Below are 17,421 nucleotides of genomic sequence, written 5' to 3' on the forward strand. Positions count from 1 at the left end.
GTCTCTAGTTGTGGAGTCTCTAGTTGTGGAGTTTCTAGTTGTGGAGTGTGTACTTGTGGAGTTTCTAGTTGTGGAGTTTCTAGCTGTGGAGTTTCTAGTTGCAGGGTTTCTAGTGTCGAAGTTTTCTAGTTGTGGAGTTTCTAGTTGCGGAGTTTCTAGTTGCGAAGTTTTTAGTTGCGGAGTTTCTGGTTGTAGAGTTTCTAGTTGTGGAGTCTGTAGTTGTGGAGTATATATTTGTTGGGTTTCAAGTTGTGGAGTTTCTAGTTGTGGAGTTTCTAGTTGTTGAATTTCTAGTAGTTGAGTTTCTAGTTGCCGAGTTTCTGGTTGCGAAATCTCAAGTCGTCAGTTTCTAGCTGTGGAGATTCTAGTTGCGGAGCTTCTAGTTGCGGAGTTTCTAGTTGTGGAGCTTCTAGTTCTGGGGTTCGTTGTTGTGGGGTTCGTAGTTGTGCAGTTTCTAGTTTTGGAGTCTCTAGTTGTGGAGTTTCTAGTTGTGGAGTTTTTAGTTGTGGAGTTTCTAGTTGTGGAGCTTTTAGTTGAGGAGTCTCTAGTTGTTGAGTCTCTAGTTGTGGAAGTTCTAGTTGTGGAGTTTCTAGTTGCGGAGTTTCTTGTGTCGGAGTTTCTAGATGTGGAGTTTCTAGTTTTGGAGTTTCTGGCTGTAGAGTTTCTAGTTGCGGAGTTTCTGGTTGTGGAGTTTCCAGTTGCGGAGTCAGTAGTTGTGGAGTTTCTAGTTGTGGAGTTTCTAGTTGTCGATTTTCTAGCTGTGGAGTTTCTAGTTGCGGAGTTTCTAGTTGTGGTGTTCGTAGTTGTGGAGTTCGTAGTTGGGGAGTTTCTATTTGTGAAGTCTCTAGTTGGGGAGTTTCCAGTTGTGGAGTTTCTAGCTGTGGAGTTTTTCGTTGCGGAGTTTCTAGTTGCAGAGTTTCTAGTAGCGGAGTTTTCTAGTTGCGGAGATTCTAGTGGCGGAGTTTCTAGTTGCGGAGTTTCAAGTTGTGGAGTTTCTAGTTGTGGATTTTCTAGCTGTGGAGTTTCTGGTTGCGGAGTTTTTAGTTGCGGAGTTTCTGGTTGTGGAGTTTCTAGTTCTGGAGTCTGTAGTTGTGGAGTATCTATTTGTTGGGTTTCAAGTTGTGGAGTTTCTAGTTGTGGAGTTTCTAGTTGTTGAGTTTCTAGTAGTTGAGTTTCCAGTTGCCGAGTTTCTAGTTGCGAAATCTCAAGTCGTGGAGTTTCTAGCTGTGGAGTTTCTAGTTGCGGAGTTTCTAGTTGTGGATTTTGTACTTGTGGAGTATATAGTTGTGGTGTTTCAAGTTGTGGAGTTTCTAGTTGCGGAGTTTCTAGTTGCAGAGTTTCTAGTTCCGGAGTTTTCTAGTTGTGGAGTTTCTAGTTGCGGAGTTTCTAGTTGTGGAGTTTCTCGTTGTGGAGTTTCTAGTTGTGGAGTTTGTAGTTGTGGAGTATCTAGTTGTGGACTTTCAAGTTGTGGAGTTTCTAGTTGTGGAGTTTCTAGTTGTTAATTTTCTAGCTTTGGAGTTTCTATTGGCGGAGTTTCTAGTTGCAGAGTTTCTAGTTGTGGATTTTCTAGCTGTGGAATTTCTGGTTGCAGAGTTTTTAGTTGCGGTGTTTCTAGTTTTGGAGTTTCTAGTTGTTGAGTTTCTAGTTGCCGAGTTCTTTAGTTGCGAAGTCTCAAGTTGTAGAGTTTCTAGCTGTGGAGTTTCTAGTTGCGGAGTTTCTAGTTGCGGAGTTTCTAGTTGTGGAGTTTTTAGTTGTGGAGTCTCTAGTTGTGGAGTTTCTAGTTGTGGAATTTGTAGTTGTGGACTATATAGTTGTGGTGTTTCAAGTTGTGGAGTTTCTAGTGGCGGAGTTTCTAGTTGCAGAGTTTCTAGTTGCGGAGTTTTCTAGTTGTGGAGTTTCTAGTTGCGGATTTTCTAGTTGTGGAGCTTCAAGTTGTGGAGTTTCCAGTTGTGGAGTTTCTAGTTTTGGAGTTTGTTGTTGTGGAGTATCTAGTTGTGGGCTTTCAAGTTGTGGAGTTTCTAGTTGTGGAGTTTCTAGTTGCGGAGTTTTCTAGTTGCGGAGTCTGTAGTTGTCGAGTTTCTAGTTGTGGAATTTCTAGTTACGGAGTTTCTAGTTGTGGAGCTTTTAGTTGAGGAGTCTCTAGTTGTTGAGTCTCTAGTTGTGGAATTTCTAGTTGTGGAGTTTCTACTTGTGGAACTTCAAGTTGTGGAGTTTCTAGTTGCAGAGTCTCTAGTTGTAGAGTTTCTAGTTGCAAAGTTTCTAGCTGTGGAGATTCTAGTGGCGGAGTCTCTAGTTGTGCAGTCTCTAGTTCTGGAGTCTGTAGTTGTGGAGTTTCTAGTTGCGGAGTTTGAAGTTGTGGAGTTTCTAGCTGTGGAGTTTCTAGTTGCAGGGTTTCTAGTTGCGGAGTTTTCTAGTTGTGCAGTTTCTAGTTGCGGAGTTTCTAGTTGCGGAGTTTCAAGTTGTGGAGTTTCTAGTTGTGGAGTTTTTAGTTGTGGAGTCTCTAGTTGTGGAGTTTCTAGTTGTGGAGTGTCTACTTGTGGAGTGTCTACTTGTGGAGTTTCTAGTTGCAGGGTTTCTAGTTTCGGAGTTTTCAAGTTGTGGAGTTTCTAGTTGCGGAGTTTCTAGTTGCGGAGTTTCAAGTTGTGGAGTTTCTAGTTGTGGAGTTTCTAGTTGTGGAGTTTTTAGTTGTGGAGTTTCTAATTGTGGAGCTTCTTGATGGGGAGTTTATAGTTGTGAAGTTTCTAGTTGTGGATTTTCGAGTTGTGGAGTTTCTAGTTGCGAAGTTTCTAGTTGGGGAGTTTCTACTTGAGTTTATAGTTGCGGATTTTCTAGTTGCAGAGTTTTAAGTTGTCGAGTTTCTAGTTGCGGAGTGTCTAGTTGTGGAGTTTCTAGTTGCGGAGTTTCTAGCTGTGGAGTTTCTAGTTGCGGAGTCTCTAGTTGTGCAGTCTCTGGTTTTGGAGTTTCTGGTTGTGGAGTTTCTAGTTGTGGAGTTTCTTGTTGCGGAGTTTCTAGTTGTGGATTTTCTGTCTGTGGAGATTCTAGTGGCGGAGTTTCTAGTTGCGGAGTTTCAAGTTGTGGAGTTTCTCGTTGTGGAGTTTCTAGTTGTGGATTTTCTAGCTGTGGAGTTTCTAGTTGCGAAGTTTTTAGTTGCGGAGTTTCTGGTTGTAGAGTTTCTAGTTGTGGAGTCTGTAGTTGTGGAGTATATATTTGTTGGGTTTCAAGTTGTGGAGTTTCTAGTTGTGGAGTTTCTAGTTGTTGAATTTCTAGTAGTTGAGTTTCCAGTTGCCGAGTTTCTAGTTGCGAAATCTCAAGTCGTGCAGTTTCTAGCTGTGGAGATTCTAGTTGCGGAGCTTCTAGTTGCGGAGTTTCTAGTTGTGTAGCTTCTAGTTCTGGGGTTCGTTGTTGTGGGGTTCGTAGTTGTGCAGTTTCTAGTTTTGGAGTCTCTAGTTGTGGAGTTTCTAGTTGTGGAGTTTTTAGTTGTGGAGTTTCTAGTTGTGGAGCTTTTAGTTGAGGAGTCTCTAGTTGTTGAGTCTCTAGTTGTGGAAGTTCTAGTTGTGGAGTTTCTAGTTGCGGAGTTTCTTGTGTCGGAGTTTCTAGATGTGGAGTTTCTAGTTTTGGAGTTTCTGGCTGTAGAGTTTCTAGTTGCGGAGTTTCTAGTTGTGGAGTTTCTAGTTGTGAGGTTCGTAGTTGTGGAGTTTCTAGTTGTCGAGTTTTTTGTTGTGAAGTTTCTAGTTGTGGAGTTTCCAGTGGTGGAGTCTGTAGTTGTGGAGTATCTATTTGTTGGGTTTCAAATTGTGGAGTTTCTAGTTGTGGAGTTTCTAGTTGTGGATTTTCTAGTAGTTGAGTTTCTAGTTGCCGAGTTTCTAGTTGCGAATTCTCAAGTCGTGGAGTTTTTAGCTGTGGAGTTTCTAGTTGCGGAGCTTTTATTTGCGGAGTTTCTATTTGCGGAGCTTCTAGTTGTGGAATTTGTAGTTGTGGAATATATAGTTGTGGTGTTTCAAGTTGTGGAGTTTCTAGTGGCGGAGTTTCTAGTTGCAGAGTTTCTAGTTGCGGAGTTTTCTAGTTGTGGAGTTTCTAGTTGCGGAGTTTCTAGTTGTGGAGCTTCAAGTTGTGGAGTTTCTAGTTGTGGAGTTTCTAGTTTTGGAGTTTGTTGTTGTGGAGTATCTAGTTGTGGGCTTTCAAGTTGTGGAGTTTCTAGTTGTGGAGTTTCTAGTTGCGGAGTTTTCTAGTTGCGGAGTCTGTAGTTGTCGAGTTTCTAATTGTGGAATTTCTAGTTACAGAGTTTCTAGTTGTGGAGCTTTTAGTTGAGGAGTCTCTAGTTGTTGAGTCTCTAGTTGTGGAATTTCTAGTTGTGGAGTTTCTAGTTGTGGAACTTCAAGTTGTTGAGTTTCTAGTTGCAGAGTCTCTAGTTGTACTGTTTCTAGTTGCAAAGTTTCTAGCTGTGGAGACTCTAGTGGCGGAGTCTCTAGTTGTGCAGTCTCTAGTTCTGGAGTGTGTAGTTGTGGAGTTTCTAGTTGCGGAGTTTGAAGTTGTGGAGTTTCTAGCTGTGGAGTTTCTAGTTGCAGGGTTTCTAGTTGCGGAGTTTTCTAGTTTTGCAGTTTCTAGTTGCGGAGTTTCCAGTTGCGGAGTTTCAAGTTGTGGAGTTTCTAGTTGTGAAGTTTTTAGTTGTGGAGTCTCTAGTTGTGGAGTTTCTAGTTGTGGAGTGTCTATTTGTGGAGTGTCTACTTGTGGAGTTTCTAGTTGTGGAGTTTCTAGTTGCAGGGTTTCTAGTTTCGGAGTTTTCTAGTTGTGGTGTTTCTAGTTGCGGAGTTTCTAGTTGCGGAGTTTCAAGTTGTGGAGTTTCTAGTTGTGGAGTTTCTAGTTGTGGATTTTTTAGTTGTGGAGTTTCTAATTGTGGAGCTTCTTGATGGGGAGTTTCTAGTTGTGAAGTTTCTAGTTGTGGATTTTCGAGTTGTGGAGTTTCTACTTGCGAAGTTTCTAGCTGGGGAGTTTCTACTTGAGTTTATATTTGCGGATTTTCTAGTTGCAGAGTTTTAAGTTGTCGAGTTTCTAGTTGCGGAGTGTCTAGTTGTGGAGTTTCTAGTTGCGGAGTTTCTAGCTGTGGAGTTTCTAGTTGCGGAGTCTCTAGTTGTGCAGTCTCTGGTTTTGGAGTTTCTGGTTGTGGAGTTTCTAGTTGTGGAGTTTCTAGTTGCGGAGTCTCTAGTTGTGCAGTTTCTGGTTTTGGAGTCTCTGGTTGTGGAGTTTCTAGTTGTGGAGTTTCTAGCTGTGAAGTTTCAAGTTGCGGAGTCTCTAAGTGTGTAGTCTCTAGCTGTGGAGTCTCTGGCTGTGGAGTTTCTTGTTGCGGAGTTTCTAGTTGTGGATTTTCTGTCTGTGGAGATTCTAGTGGCGGAGTTTCTAGTTGCGGAGTTTCAAGTTGTGGAGTTTCTCGTTGTGGAGTTTCTAGTTGTGGATTTTCTAGCTGTGGAGTTTCTAGTTGCGAAGTATTTAGTTGCGGAGTTTCTGGTTGTAGAGTTTCTAGTTGTGGAGTCTGTAGTTGTGGAGTATCTATTTGTTGGGTTTCAAGTTGTGGAGTATCTAGTTGTGGAGTTTCTAGTTGTTGAACTTCTAGTAGTTGAGTTTCTAGTTGCCGAGATTCTAGTTGCGAAATCTCAAGTCGTGCAGTTTCTAGCTGTGGAGATTCTAGTTGCGGAGCTTCTAGTTGCGGAGTTTCTAGTTGTGGAGCTTCTAGTTCTGGGGTTCGTTGTTGTGGGGTTCGTAGTTGTGCAGTTTCTAGTTTTGGAGTCTCTAGTTGTGGAGTTTCCAGTTGTGGAGTTTCTAGCTGTGGAGTTTCTAGTTGCGGAGTTTCTAGTTGCAGAGTTTCTAGTTGTGGATTTTGTAGTTGTGGAGTATATAGTTGTGGTGTTTCAAGTTGTGGAGTTTCTAGTTGTAGAATTTCTAGTTGTGGAGTCTCTAGTTGCGGAGTGAGTTTCTAGTTGCGGAGTTTCTGGTTGTGGAGTTTCTAGTTGCGGAGTTTCTAGTTGTGGATTTTCTAGCTGTGGAGTTTCTAGTTGCGGAGTTTTGTAGTTGCGGAGTCTGTAGTTGTGGAGTTTCTAGTTTTGGAGTTTCTATTTGTGGATTTTCTAGCTGTGGAGTTTCTAGTTGCGGAGTTTTGTAGTTGCGGAGTCTGTAGTTGTGGAGTTTCTAGTTTTGGAGTTTCTATTTGTGGATTTTCTAGCTGTGGAGTTTCTAGTTGCGGAGTTTCTGGTTGTGGAGTTTCTAGTTTTGGAGTTTCTAGTTGTGGAGTCTTTAGTTGTGGAGTATCTATTTGTTGGGTTTGAAGTTGTGGAGTTTCTGGCTGTGGAGTTTCTAGTTGCGAAGTCTCAAGTCGTGTAGTTTCTTGCTGCGGAGTTTCTAGTTGCGGAGCTTCTAGTTGCGGAATTTCTAGTTGCGGAGTTTCTAGTTGTGGAATTTGTAGCTGTGGAGTATCTAGTTGTGGTGTTTCAAGTTGTGGAGTATAGCTGTGGAGTTTCTAGTTGCAGAGTTTCTAGTTGCGGAGTTTCTAGTTGCAGAGTTTGTAGTTGTGGAGTATCTAGTTGTGGACTTTCAAGTTGTGGAGTTTCTAGTTGTGGAGTTTCTAGTTGCGGAGTTTTCTAGTTGCGGAGTCTGTAGTTGTGGAGTTTCTAGTCGTGGAATTTCTAGTTGTGGAGTTTCTAGTTGCGGAGTGAGTTTCTAGTTGCGGAGTTTCTGTTTGTGGAGTTTCTAGTTGCGGAGTCAGTAGTTGTGGAGTTTCTAGTTGTGGAGTTTCTATTTGTGAATTTTCTAGCTGTGGAGTTTCTATTTGCGGAGTTTCTAGTTGCAGAGTTTCTAGTTGTGGATTTTCTAGCTGTGGAATTTCTGGTTCCAGAGTTTTTAGTTGCGGTGTTTCTAGTTGTGGAGTTTCTAGTTGTTGAGTTTCTAGTTGCCGAGTTCTTTAGTTGCGAATTCTCAAGTTGTAGAGTTTCTAGCTGTGGAGTTTCTAGTTGCGGAGTTTCTAGTTGTGGAGTTTTTAGTTGTGGAGTCTCTAGTTGTGGAGTTTCTAGTTGTGGCGTGTCTACTTGTGGAGTTTCTAGTTGTGGAGTTTCTATTTGTAGTTTTTAGTTTTCGAGTTTGTAGTTGTAGAATTTCTAGTTGCAGAGTTCCTAGTTTTGGAGTATCTAGTTGCGTAGTGTCTAATTGTGCAGTCTCTAGTTTTGGAGTCTCTAGTTGTGGAGTTTCTGGTTGTGGAGTTTATTGTTGTGGAATTTCTAACTGTGGAGATTCTAGTTGCGGAGTTTCTAGTTGCAGAGTTTCTAGTTGTGGAGTTTCTAGTTGTGGAGTTTTAGTTGTGGAGTTTAAAGTTGTGGAATTTATAGGTGTGGAGTTTCTAGTTTCCGGGTTTCTAGTTACGGAGTTTCTAGTTGTGGTGTTTCTAGTTGTGGTGTTTCTAGTTGTGGAGCTTTTAGTTGAGGAGTCTCTAGTTGTTGAGTCTCTAGTTGTGGAAGTTCTAGTTTTGGAGTTTCTAGTGGCGGAGTTTCTAGTTGAAGAGTTTCTAGTTGCGGAGTTTTCTAGTTGTGGAGCTTCTAGTTGTGGAGTTTCTAGTTGTGGAGCTTCAAGTTGTGGAGTTTCTAGTTGTGGAGTTTCTAGTTGTGGAGTTTGTAGTTGTGGAGTATCTAGTTGTGGGCTTTCAAGTTGTGGAGTTTCTAGTTGTGGAGTTTCTAGTTGCGGAGTTTTCTAGTGGCGGAGTCTGTAGTTGTGGAGTTTCTAGTTGTGGAATTTCTAGTTACGGAGTTTCTAGTTGTGGAGCTTTTAGTTGAGGAGTCTCTAGTTGTTGAGTCTCTAGTTGTGGAGTTTCTAGTTGCAGAGTTTCAAGTTGTGGAGTTTCTAGTTGCGGAGTCTCTAGTTGTGGAGTCTCTAGTTGTGGAGTTTCTAGTTGTGGAGTGTCTACTTGTGGAGTTTCTAGTTGTGGAGTTTCTAGCTGTGGAGTTTCTAGTTGCAGGGTTTCTAGTGTCGAAGTTTTCTAGTTGTGGAGTTTCTAGTTGCGGAGTTTCTAGTTGCGGAGTTTCAAGTTGTGGAGTTTCTAGTTGTGGAGTTTCTAGCTGTGGAGTTTCAAGTTGCGGAGTCTCTAGTTGTGCAGTCTCTAGCTGTGGAGTCTCTGGCTGTGGAGTTTCTTGTTGCGGAGCTTCTAGTTGTGGATTTTCTGTCTGTGGAGTTTCTAGTTGCGGAGTTTCTAGTTGTAAGGTTTGTAGTTGTTGAGTTTCTAGTTGTCGAGTTTCTAGTTGTGGAGTCTCTAGTTGGGGAGTTTCTAGTTGCGAAGTCTCAAGTTGTTGAGATTCTAGTTGTGGAGTTTCTAGTTGTGGGGTTCGTAGTTGTGGGGTTCGTAGTTGTTCAGTTTCTAGTTGTGGAGTATCTACTTGTGGAGTTTCCATTTGTGGTGTTTGTAGCTGTGGAGTTTCTAGTTGCGGATTTTCTAGATGCAGAGTTTCTAGTTGCGGAGTTTTCTATTTGTGGAGATTCTAGTGGCGGAGTTTCTAGTCGCGGAGTTCCAAGTTGTGGAGTTTCTAGTTGTGGAGTTTCTAGTTGTGGAATTTGTAGTTGTGGAGTATATAGTTGTGGTGTTTCAAGTTGTGGAGTTTCTAGTTGCGGAGTTTCTAGTTGCAGAGTTTCTAGTTGCGGAGTTTTCTAGTTGTGGAGTTTCTAGTTGCGGAGTTTCTAGTTGTGGAGCTTCAAGTTGTGGAGTTTCTACTTGCGTTGTTTCTAGCTGTCGAGATTCTAGTGGCGGAGTCTCTAGTTGTGCAGTCTCTAGCTGTGGAGTCTGTAGTTGTGGAGTTTCTAGTTGTGGAGTCTGTAGTTGTGCAGTTTCTAGTTGTGGAGTTTCTAGCTGTGGAGTTTCTAGTTGCAGGGTTTCTGGTTGCGGAGTTTTCTAGTTGTGGAGTTTCTAGTTGCGGAGTTTCAAGTTGTGGAGTTTCTGGTTGTGGAGTTTCTGGTTGTGGAATTTATAGGTGTGGAGTTTCTGGTTTTCGGGTTTCTACTTACTGAGTTTCTAGTAATGGAGTTTCTAGTTGTGGAGCTTTTAGTTGAGGAGTCTCTAGTTGTTGAGTCTCTAGTTGTTGAGTCTCTAGTTGTGGAAGTTCTAGTTGTGGAGTTTCTAGTTGCGGAGTTTCTAGTTGCAGAGTTTCTAGTTGCGGAGTTTTCTAGTTGTGGAGATCCTAGTGGCGGAGTTTCTAGTTGCGGAGTTTCAAGTTGTGGAGTTTCTTGTTGTGGAGTTTCTAGTTGTGGAGTTTCTAGTTGCGCAGTTTCTAGTTGTGGAGTTTGTAGTTGTGGAGTTTCTATTAGTTGAGTTTCTAGTTGTCGAGTTTCTAGTTGCAGGGTTTCTAGTTTCGGAGTTTTCTAGTTGTGGAGTTTGTAGTTGTGGAGTATCTAGTAGCGGCGTTTCAAGTTGTGGAGTTGATAGTTTTGGATTTTGAAGTTGTAGAGTTATTAGTAGTGGAGTTTCTAGTGGTGGAGTTTCTAGAGTAGGAGTCTTTAGTTGTGGAGTTTCTAGTTGTGGAGTTTCTAGTTGCGAACTCTCAAGTTGTGGAGTTTCTAGTTGTGGAGTTTCTAGCTGTGGAGTTTCTAGTTGTTGAGTTTCTAGTTGACGAGTTTCTATTTGCGAAGTCTCAAGTTGTGGAGTTTCTAGCTGTGGAGTTTCTAGTTGCGGAGTTTGTAGTTGCGAAGTTTCTAGTTGCAGAGTTTCTAGTTGTGGAGATTCTAGTTGCCGAGTTTCTTGTTGCGAAGTCTCAAGTTGTGGAGTTTCTAGCTGTGGAGTTTTCAGTTGCAGAGTTTCTAGTTGTGGAGTTTCTAGTTGTGGAGTTTCTAGTTGAGGAGTTTCTAGTGGCAGAGTTTCTAGTTGCAGAGTTTTCTAGTTGTGAAGATTCTTGTGGCGGAGTTTCAAGTTGTGGAGTTTCTAGTTGCGGAGTTACTAGCTGTGGAGTTTCGAGATGCGGAGTCTCTAGTTGTGCAGTCTATAGTTGTTGAGTTGCTAGTTGTGAAGTTTATAGTTGTGGGATTTCTAGCTGTGGAGTTTCTAGTTGCGGAGTTTCTTGTTGCATAGTTTCTAGTTGCGGAGTTTCTAGTTGCCGAGATTCTAGTTGTGGAGTTTCTAGTGGGGAGTTTCTGGCTGTGGAGTTTCCAGTTGCGGAGTTTCTATTTGAGGAGTTTCTAGTTGTGAGGATCGTAGTTGTGGAGTTTCTAGTGGTTGAGCTTCTAGTTGTGGAGTCTCTAGTTGTGGAGTTTCTACTTGTGGAGTTTTTAGTAGCGAACTCTCAAGTTTTGGAGTTTCTAGTTGTGGAGTTTCTAGCTGTGGTGTTTCTAGTTGTTGAGTTTCTAGTTGACGAGTTTCTATTTGCGAAGTCTCAAGTTGTGGAGTTTCTAGTGGTTTAGTTTCCAGTTGATGAGTTTCTATTTGCGAAGTCTCAAGTTGTGGAGTTTCTAGCTGTAAAGTTTCTAGTTGCAGGGTTTCTAGTTGTGGACTTTCTAGCTGTGGAGTTTCCAGATGTGGAATTTCTAGTTGTTGAATTTGTAGTTGTGGAGTATCTAGTTGTGGTGTTTCAAGTTGAGGGGTTTCTAGCTGTGGAGTTTCTAGTTGTGGAGTTTCTAGTGGCAGAGTTTCTAGTTGCGGAGTTTTCTAGTTGTGGAGATTCTAGTGGCGGAGTTTCAAGTTGTGGAGTTTCTAGTTGCGGTGTTACTAGCTGTGGAGTTTCTAGTTCCGGAGTCTCTAGTTGTGCAGTCTATAGTTGTTGAGTTGCTAGTTGTGAAGTTTATAGTTGTGGGATTTCTAGCTGTGGAGTTTCTAGTTGCGGAGTTTCTTGTTGCATAGTTTCTAGTTGCGGAGTTTCTAGTTGCAGAGATTCTAGTTGCAGAGTTTATAGTTGTGGAGTTTCTAGTTGTGGAGTTTTAGTTGTAGATTTTCAAGTTGTGGAATTTATAGGTGTGGAGTTTCTAGTTGTTGAGTGTCTAGTTGTGGAGTTTCTAGCTGTGGAGTTTCTAGTTGCGGAGTTTCTAGTTGCGGAGGTTCCAGTTGTGGAGTTTTTAGTTGTGGAGTTACTAGCTGTGGAGTTTCTAGATGCGGAGTCTCTAGTTGTGCAGTCTATAGTTGTTGAGTTGCTAGTTGTGAAGTTTATAGTTGTGGGATTTCTAGCTGTGGAGTTTCTAGTTGCGGAGTTTCTTGTTGCATAGTTTCCCGTTGCGGAGTTTCTAGTTGTAGAGATTCTAGTTGTGGAGTTTCTAGTGGGGAGTTTCTGGCTGTAAAGTTTCCAGTTGCGGAGTTTCTAGTTGTGTAGTTTCTAGTTTTGAGGATCGTAGTTGTGGAGTTTCTAGTGGTGGAGCTTCTAGTTGTGGAGTCTCTAGTTGTGGAGTTCCTAGTTGTGGAGTTTTTAGTTGCGAACTCTCAAGTTTTGGAGTTTCTAGTTGTGGAGTTTTAGTTGTGGAGTTTAAAGTTGTGGAATTTATAGGTGTGGAGTTTCTAGTTTTCGGGTTTCTAGTTACGGAGTTTCTAGTTGTGGTGTTTCTAGTTGTGGTGTTTCTAGTTGTGGAGCTTTTAGTTGAGGAGTCTCTAGTTGTTGAGTCTCTAGTTGTGGAAGTTCTAGTTGTGGAGTTTCTAGTTGTGGAGTTTCTAGTTGTGGAGCTTCAAGTTGTGGAGTTTCTAGTTGTGGAGTTTCTAGTTGTGGAGTTTGTAGTTGTGGAGTATCCAGTTGTGGGCTTTCAGGTTGTGGAGTTTCTAGTTGTGGAGTTTCTAGTTGCGGAGTTTTCTAGTGGCGGAGTCTGTAGTTGTGGAGTTTCTAGTTGTGGAATTTCTAGTTACGGAGTTTCTAGTTGTGGAGCTTTTAGTTGAGGAGTCTCTAGTTGTTGAGTCTCTAGTTGTGGAGTTTCTAGTTGCAGAGTTTCAAGTTGTGGAGTTTCTAGTTGCGGAGTCTCTAGTTGTGGAGTCTCTAGTTGTGGAGTTTCTAGTTGTGGAGTGTGTACTTGTGGAGTTTCTAGTTGTGGAGTTTCTAGCTGTGGAGTTTCTAGTTGCAGGGTTTCTAGTGTCGAAGTTTTCTAGTTGTGGAGTTTCTAGTTGCGGAGTTTCTAGTTGCGAAGTTTTTAGTTGCGGAGTTTCTGGTTGTAGAGTTTCTAGTTGTGGAGTCTGTAGTTGTGGAGTATATATTTGTTGGGTTTCAAGTTGTGGAGTTTCTAGTTGTGGAGTTTCTAGTTGTTGAATTTCTAGTAGTTGAGTTTCTAGTTGCCGAGTTTCTGGTTGCGAAATCTCAAGTCGTCAGTTTCTAGCTGTGGAGATTCTAGTTGCGGAGCTTCTAGTTGCGGAGTTTCTAGTTGTGGAGCTTCTAGTTCTGGGGTTCGTTGTTGTGGGGTTCGTAGTTGTGCAGTTTCTAGTTTTGGAGTCTCTAGTTGTGGAGTTTCTAGTTGTGGAGTTTTTAGTTGTGGAGTTTCTAGTTGTGGAGCTTTTAGTTGAGGAGTCTCTAGTTGTTGAGTCTCTAGTTGTGGAAGTTCTAGTTGTGGAGTTTCTAGTTGCGGAGTTTCTTGTGTCGGAGTTTCTAGATGTGGAGTTTCTAGTTTTGGAGTTTCTGGCTGTAGAGTTTCTAGTTGCGGAGTTTCTAGTTGTGGAGTTTCTAGTTGTGAGGTTCGTAGTTGTGGAGTTTCTAGTTGTCGAGTTTCTTGTTGTGAAGTTTCTAGTTGTGGAGTTTCCAGTTGTGGAGTCTGTAGTTGTGGAGTATCTATTTGTTGGGTTTCAAATTGTGGAGTTTCTAGTTGTGGAGTTTCTAGTTGTGGATTTTCTAGTAGTTGAGTTTCTAGTTGCCGAGTTTCTAGTTGCGAAGTCTCAAGTCGTGGAGTTTTTAGCTGTGGAGTTTCTAGTTGCGGAGCTTTTATTTGCGGAGTTTCTATTTGCGGAGCTTCTAGTTGTGGAATTTGTAGTTGTGGAATATATAGTTGTGGTGTTTCAAGTTGTGGAGTTTCTAGTGGCGGAGTTTCTAGTTGCAGAGTTTCTAGTTGCGGAGTTTTCTAGTTGTGGAGTTTCTAGTTGCGGAGTTTCTAGTTGTGGAGCTTCAAGTTGTGGAGTTTCTAGTTGTGGAGTTTCTAGTTTTGGAGTTTGTTGTTGTGGAGTATCTAGTTGTGGGCTTTCAAGTTGTGGAGTTTCTAGTTGTGGAGTTTCTAGTTGCGGAGTTTTCTAGTTGCGGAGTCTGTAGTTGTCGAGTTTCTAATTGTGGAATTTCGAGTTACAGAGTTTCTAGTTGTGGAGCTTTTAGTTGAGGAGTCTCTAGTTGTTGAGTCTCTAGTTGTGGAATTTCTAGTTGTGGAGTTTCTAGTTGTGGAACTTCAAGTTGTTGAGTTTCTAGTTGCAGAGTCTCTAGTTGTACTGTTTCTAGTTGCAAAGTTTCTAGCTGTGGAGATTCTAGTGGCGGAGTCTCTAGTTGTGCAGTCTCTAGTTCTGGAGTCTGTAGTTGTGGAGTTTCTAGTTGCGGAGTTTGAAGTTGTGGAGCTTCTAGCTGTGGAGTTTCTAGTTGCGGGGTTTCTAGTTGCGGAGTTTTCTAGTTTTGCAGTTTCTAGTTGCGGAGTTTCTAGTTGCGGAGTTTCAAGTTGTGGAGTTTCTAGTTGTGAAGTTTTTAGTTGTGGAGTCTCTAGTTGTGGAGTTTCTAGTTGTGGAGTGTCTATTTGTGGAGTGTCTACTTGTGGAGTTTCTAGTTGTGGAGTTTCTAGTTGCAGGGTTTCTAGTTTCGGAGTTTTCTAGTAGTGATGTTTCTAGTTGCGGAATTTCTAGTTGCGGAGTTTCAAGTTGTGGAGTTTCTAGTTGTGGAGTTTCTAGTTGTGGATTTTTTAGTTGTGGAGTTTCTAATTGTGGAGCTTCTTGATGGGGAGTTTCTAGTTGTGAAGTTTCTAGTTGTGGATTTTCGAGTTGTGGAGTTTCTAGTTGCGAAGTTTCTAGTTCGGGAGTTTCTACTTGAGTTTATAGTTGCGGATTTTCTAGTTGCAGAGTTTTAAGTTGTCGAGTTTCTAGTTGCGGAGTGTCTAGTTTTGGAGTTTCTAGTTGCGGAGTTTCTAGCTGTGGAGTTTCTAGTTGCGGAGTCTCTAGTTGTGCAGTCTCTGGTTTTGGAGTTTCTGGTTGTGGAGTTTCTAGTTGTGGAGTTTCTAGTTGCGGAGTCTCTAGTTGTGCAGTTTCTGGTTTTGGAGTCTCTGGTTGTGGAGTTTCTAGTTGTGGAGTTTCTAGCTGTGGAGTTTCAAGTTGCGGAGTCTCTAAGTGTGCAGTCTCTAGCTGTGGAGTCTCTGGCTGTGGAGTTTCTTGTTGCGGAGTTTCTAGTTGTGGATTTTTTGTCTGTGGAGATTCTAGTGGCGGAGTTTCTAGTTGCGGAGTTTCAAGTTGTGGAGTTTCTCGTTGTGGAGTTTCTAGTTGTGGATTTTCTAGCTGTGGAGTTTCTAGTTGCGAAGTTTTTAGTTGCGGAGTTTCTGGTTGTAGAGTTTCTAGTTGTGGAGTCTCTAGTTGTGGAGTATCTATTTGTTGGGTTTCAAGTTGTGGAGTATCTAGTTGTGGAGTTTCTAGTTGTTGAACTTCTAGTAGTTGAGTTTCTAGTTGCCGAGTTTCTAGTTGCGAAATCTCAAGTCGTGCAGTTTCTAGCTGTGGAGATTCTAGTTGCGGAGCTTCTAGTTGCGGAGTTTCTAGTTGTGGAGCTTCTAGTTCTGGGGTTCGTTGTTGTGGGGTTCGTAGTTGTGCAGTTTCTAGTTTTGGAGTCTCTAGTTGTGGAGTTTCCAGTTGTGGAGTTTCTAGCTGTGTAGTTTCTAGTTGCGGAGTTTCTAGTTGCAGAGTTTCTAGTTGTAGAATTTCTAGTTGTGGAGTCTCTAGTTGCGGAGTGAGTTTCTAGTTGCGGAGTTTCTGGTTGTGGAGTTTCTAGTTGCGGAGTCAGTAGTTGTGGAGTTTCTAGTTGTGGAGTTTCTAGTTGTGGATTTTCTAGCTGTGGAGTTTCTAGTTGCGGAGTTTCTAGTTGTGGTGTTCGTAGTTGTGGAGTTCGTAGTTGTGGAGTTTCTATTTGTGAAGTCTCTATTTGGGGAGTTTCCAGTTGTGGAGTTTCTAGCTGTGGAGTTTTTCGTTGCGGAGTTTGTAGTTGCAGAGTTTCTAGTAGCGGAGTTTTCTAGTTGTGGAGATTCTAGTGGCGGAGTTTCTAGTTGCGGAGTTTCAAGTTGTGGAGTTTCTAGTTGTGGATTTTCTAGCTGTGGAGTTTCTGGTTGCGGAGTTTTTAGTTGCGGAGTTTCTGGTTGTGGAGTTTCTAGTTCTGGAGTCTGCAGTTGTGGAGTATCTATTTGTTGGGTTTCAAGTTGTGGAGTTTCTATTTGTGGAGTTTCTAGTTGTTGAGTTTCTAGTAGTTGAGTTTCCAGTTGCCGAGTTTCTAGTTGCGAAATCTCAAGTCGTGGAGTTTCTAGCTGTAGAGTTTCTAGTTGCGGAGTTTCTAGTTGTGGATTTTGTAGTTGTGGAGTATATAGTTGTGGTGTTTCAAGTTGTGGAGTTTCTAGTTGCGGAGTTTCTAGTTGCAGAGTTTCTAGTTCCGGAGTTTTCTAGTTGTGGAGTTTCTAGTTGCGGAGTTTCTAGTTGTGGAGTTTCTTGTTGTGGAGTTTCTAGTTGTGGAGTTTCTAGTTGTGGAGTATCTAGTTGTGGACTTTCAAGTTGTGGAGTTTCTAGTTGTGGAGTTTCTAGTTGTTAATTTTCTAGCTTTGGAGTTTCTATTGGCGGAGTTTCTAGTTGCAGAGTTTCTAGTTGTGGATTTTCTAGCTGTGGAATTTCTGGTTGCAGAGTTTTCAGTTGCGGTGTTTCTAGTTGTGGAGTTTCTAGTTGTTGAGTTTCTAGTTGCCGAGTTCTTTAGTTGCGAAGTCTCAAGTTGTAGAGTTTCTAGCTGTGGAGTTTCTAGTTGCGGAGTTTCTAGTTGCGGAGTTTCTAGTTGTGGAGTTTTTAGTTGTGGAGTCTCTAGTTGTGGAGTTTCTAGTTGTGGAATTTGTAGTTGTGGAATGTATAGTTGTGGTGTTTCAAGTTGTGGAGTTTCTAGTGGCGGAGTTTCTAGTTGCAGAGTTTCTAGTTGCGGAGTTTTCTAGTTGTGGAGTTTCTAGTTGCGGAGTTTCTAGTTGTGGAGCTTCAAGTTGTGGAGTTTCCAGTTGTGGAGTTTCTAGTTTTGGAGTTTGTTGTTGTGGAGTATCTAGTTGTGGGCTTTCAAGTTGTGGAGTTTCTAGTTGTGGAGTTTCTAGTTGCGGAGTTTTCTAGTTGCGGAGTCTGTAGTTGTCGAGTTTCTAGTTGTGGAATTTCTAGTTACGGAGTTTCTAGTTGCGGAGCTTTTAGTTGAGGAGTCTCTAGTTGTTGAGTCTCTAGTTGTGGAATTTCTAGTTGTGGAGTTTCTAGTTGTGGAACTTCAAGTTGTGGAGTTTCTAGTTGCAGAGTCTCTAGTTGTAGAGTTTCTAGTTGCAAAGTTTCTAGCTGTGGAGATTCTAGTGGCGGAGTCTCTAGTTGTGCAGTCTCTAGTTTTGGAGTCTGTAGTTGTGGAGTTTCTAGTTGCGGAGTTTGAAGTTGTGGAGTTTCTAGCTGTGGAGTTTCTAGTTGCAGGGTTTCTAGTTGCGGAGTTTTCTAGTTGTGCAGTTTCTAGTTGCGGAGTTTCTAGTTGCGGAGTTTCAAGTTGTGTAGTTTCTAGTTGTGGAGTTTTAGTTGTGGAGTCTCTAGTTGTGGAGTTTCTAGTTGTGGAGTGTCTACTTGTGGAGTGTCTACTTGTGGAGTTTCTAGTTGTGGAGTTTCTAGTTGCAGGGTTTCTAGTTTCGGAGTTTTCTAGTTGTGGAGTTTCTAGTTGCGGAGTTTCTAGTTGCGGAGTTTCAAGTTGTGGAGTTTCTAGTTGTGGAGTTTCTAGTTGTGGAGTTTTTAGTTGTGGAGTTTCTAATTGTAGAGCTTCTTGATGGGGAGTTTCTAGTTGTGAAGTTTCTAGTTGTGGATTTTCGAGTTGTGGAGTTTCTAGTTGCGAAGTTTCTAGTTGGGGAGTTTCTACCTTAGTTTATAGTTGCGGATTTTCTAGTTGCAGAGTTTTCAGTTGTCGAGTTTCTAGTTGCGGAGTGTCTAGTTGTGGAGTTTCTAGTTGCGGAGTTTCTAGCTGTGGAGTTTCTAGTTGCGGAGTCTCTAGTTGTGCAGTCTCTGGTTTTGGAGTTCCTGGTTGTGGAGTTTCTAGTTGTGGAGTTTCTAGTGGCGGAGTCTCTAGTTGTGCAGTTTCTGGTTTTGGAGTCTCTGGTTGTGGAGTTTCTAGTTGTGGAGTTTCTAGCTGTGGAGTTTCAAGTTGCGGAGTCTCTAGTTGTGCAGTCTCTAGCTGTGGAGTCTCTGGCTGTGGAGTTTCTTGTTGCGGAGCTTCTAGTTGTGGATTTTCTGTCTGTGGAGTTTCTAGT

Source organism: Rhipicephalus microplus, unplaced genomic scaffold (genome assembly GCF_043290135.1).
Source record: "Rhipicephalus microplus isolate Deutch F79 unplaced genomic scaffold, USDA_Rmic scaffold_12, whole genome shotgun sequence".
NCBI lineage: Eukaryota > Metazoa > Arthropoda > Arachnida > Ixodida > Ixodidae > Rhipicephalus > Rhipicephalus microplus.